Here is a 3,334-nt window from a genome sequence, read left to right as displayed (position 1 = left end):
ACAATAAAAGAAAAATACCCTGTGCAAAGGTCAGCAACCTCAAAGGTTGAAGGTGAATAAGCTCATAAAGATGAGGAAGAGTCTGTGCAAGAACACTGAAAACTCAAAAAGTCAGCATGCCTTCTTCCCTCCAGATGATTACGTCAACTGTTCAGCCTGTTGAAGTTTTCAGAACTGGCCAGAGGCTGACATGTCTGAAATGATACAAGTAGAATTCAGAATATGGGTAGAAACAAAGTTCACTGAGTGAAAGAAGTATGTCATGATCCAATGCAAGGAAGCAAAAAATCATTGTAAAACATCGCAGGAGCTAACAGGCAATATAGACAATATAAAGAACCTTACCAGTGTTCGCTTCGGCAGCACATATACTAAAATTGAAATGATTCATAGAAGATTAGCATGGCCCCTGCTGAAGGATGACATGCAAATTTGTGAAGGATTCCATATTTATAGGTAGAGTCAATATAGTGAAAATGGCCATAATGCTCAAAGTAATTTATAGATTCAACCCTGTCCCCATCAAGCTACCAATGACCTTCTTCAAAAAACTGGAAAAAAAAAAAAAAAAAAAAAAAGATATAGACCAATGGAACAGAACAGAGGCCGTGGTTGCAATGCCACACATCTACAACCACCTGATCTTTGACAAACCTGACAAAAATAAGCAATGGGGAAATGATTACCTGTTTAATAAATGGTGTTGGGAAAACTCACTAGCAGTGTGCAGAAAGCAGAAACTGGACCACTTCCTGACACCTTACACTAGAATTAACTCCAGTTGGATTAAAGATCTAAACATAAGACCTAAATCCTTAAAAAATCTAGAAGAAAATATAGGCAAAACCATTCAGGACATAGGCATAGGCAAGGACTTCATGACTAAAACCCCAAAAGCATTGGCAAAAACAGCCAAAATAGACAAATGGTACCTAAATAGTCTCCAGGGCTTCTGGACAGCAAAAGAAACAATCATTAGAATGAACCAGCAACCAACAGAATGGGAAAATATTTTTGCTTTTTACTCATCTGACAAAGTGCTAATATCCAGAATCTACAAGGAAATAAAACAGGTTTATAAGAAAAAAAACAAACCCATCCAAAGTGGGCAAAAGATATGAACACACACTTTTGAAAAGGAGATATATATGAGGCCAAAAAACATATGAAAAAATGGTCATCATCACTGGTCATTATAGAAATGCAAATCAAAACCATATTGAGATACCACCTTATGCCAGTTAGAATGGTGAACATTAAAAAATGTGGAGACAACAGATGCTGGAGAGCATATGGAGAAATAGGAACTCTTTTACACTGTTGCTAGGAGTGTAAACGAATTGAACTATTGTGAAAGACAGTGTGGCGCTTCCTCAAGGACCTAGAAATAGAAATTCCATTTAACCAAACAATCCCATTACTGGGTATGTACCCAAAGGATTATAAATCATTCTGTTATAAAGACACATGCACATGTATGTTCAGAGCGTCACTGTTTACAATAGCAAAGACCTGGAACAAACCCAAATGCCCATCGATGATAGACTGGACAAGGAAAATGTGGTACATATACACCATGGAATACTATGCATTCATAAAAAATGATGAGTTCGTGTCCTTTGTAGGGACATGGATGAATCTGGAAACCATCATTCTCGGCAAACTGACAGAAGAACAAACAATCAAATACCACATGTTCTCACTCATAGGCGGGTATTGAATAATGAGAACACATGGACACAGGAGGGGAGCATTACATACTGGGGTCTATTTAGGGGAGCCAAGAGAGGGACGGGGTGGGGGTTGGGGAGGATGGCAAGGGATAACATGGGGAGAAATGCCATACATAGGTGATGGGATGGAGGCAGCAAACCACACCGCCATGTGTGTACCTATGCAACAATGGTGCATGATCTGAACATGTACCCTAGAACCTAAAGCACAATTAAAAAAAAGAACATAACTGACGTGATAGAGCTGAAAAGCACACTACAAGAATTTTCATAATGCAGCCACATGGTAATTGCATGTTATTGCATTATGAAAATTGTCGTAGTGTGTGTGGGCACCCAAGGGTGCCCTGTAATCAGGTGTGGCCAGGCTGGGGTCCTGGGAGAGGCAAGCAGACTAAGGAGTGCTGAGGTCAGACCAGCACAATCTCATGTCCAAGACCACCCAGTAGAATAGACCAAACAGAGGAAAGAGTCTCAGAGCTTGAAAACTGGCTTTCTGAAAGAAATGAGGCAGGAATGGGGGAAAAGAATGAAGAGGAATGAACAAATGCTTTGAGAAATAAAGGATTATGTAAAAAGATGAAATGTGTGCCTTATTAATGTACCTGAAAGAGATGACGAAAATGGAACCAACTTGGAAAACATATTTTGAATATCATTCATGAGAATTTCCCCAACCTAGCCAGACAGACCAACACTGAAATTCAAGAAATCCAGGGAACCTCAGATATGCCACGAGAAGAACATCCCTAAGACACATAATCATCAGGTTCTCCAAGGTCAAAATGAAAGAAAAATTGTCAAAGGCAACTAGGGAGAAAGACAAGGTCACCTACAAAAGGAATCCCATCAGACTAATGGTGGGCCACTCAGCTGAAATCCTACAAGCCAGAAGAGATATTCAACTTCTTAAAGAAAAAAATTTCAACCCAGAATTTCAAGTCCAGCAAAACTAAGTGTCATAAGTGAAGGAGAAATAATATCGTTTTCAGGCAAGCAATTGCTGAGGGAATTCATTACCAGCAGATCTACCTTACAAGAGCTCCTGAAAGTAGCACTTAATATAGAAAGAAAAGATCATCACCAGTCACTACAAAAATGCACTGAATTACACAGACCAGTGATGCTAAAAAACAAACCACATACACAAGTCTGCAAAATTATCTATTAACAGCGTGATGACAGGATCAAATCCATACATATCATTGCTAACCTTAAATGTAAATGGGCTAAATGCTACAACTGAAAAACATAGGGGGGCAACTGGATAAAGAACCAAGACTGATTTGAGTATGCTGTCTTTAAGAGACCCATCTCACAGGAATTCCCACACATAGGCTCAAAATAAAGGAATGGAGAAAAATCTTTCAAGCAAATGGGAAACAGAAAAAAGCAGGTGTTGCAATCCTAGTTTCTGACAAAACAGGCTATAGCAATAAAGATAAAAAGAGAAGGATATGGGCCCTGTGCGGTGGCTCAAGCCTGTAATCCCAGCACTTTGGGAGGCTGAGGTGGGCGGATCACAATGTCAAGAGATTGAGACCATCCTGGCCAATATGGTGAAACCCCATCTCTACTAAAAATACAAAAAAAAAAAAAAA

General features: G+C 39.3%; 1 non-coding gene across 1 annotated transcript; it reads left to right on the top strand.

Annotated features, from left to right (window-relative positions):
- The first annotated feature begins 347 nt into the window (after positions 1-347).
- Positions 348-454, top strand: LOC116546562. The gene has a single exon (XR_004266763.1). It is a non-coding gene; the product is annotated as a U6 spliceosomal RNA (small nuclear RNA).
- The last annotated feature ends 2,880 nt before the right edge of the window (positions 455-3,334 follow it).

The sequence above is a fragment of the Sapajus apella genome, unplaced genomic scaffold (genome assembly GCF_009761245.1).
Source record: "Sapajus apella isolate SASKATOON/1434 unplaced genomic scaffold, GSC_monkey_1.0 scaffold1060, whole genome shotgun sequence".
In the NCBI taxonomy this organism is placed as follows: domain Eukaryota; kingdom Metazoa; phylum Chordata; class Mammalia; order Primates; family Cebidae; genus Sapajus; species Sapajus apella.
The sequence above is the reverse complement of the archived record's forward strand: the minus strand, read 5'-3'. Positions and strand labels throughout refer to the sequence as shown.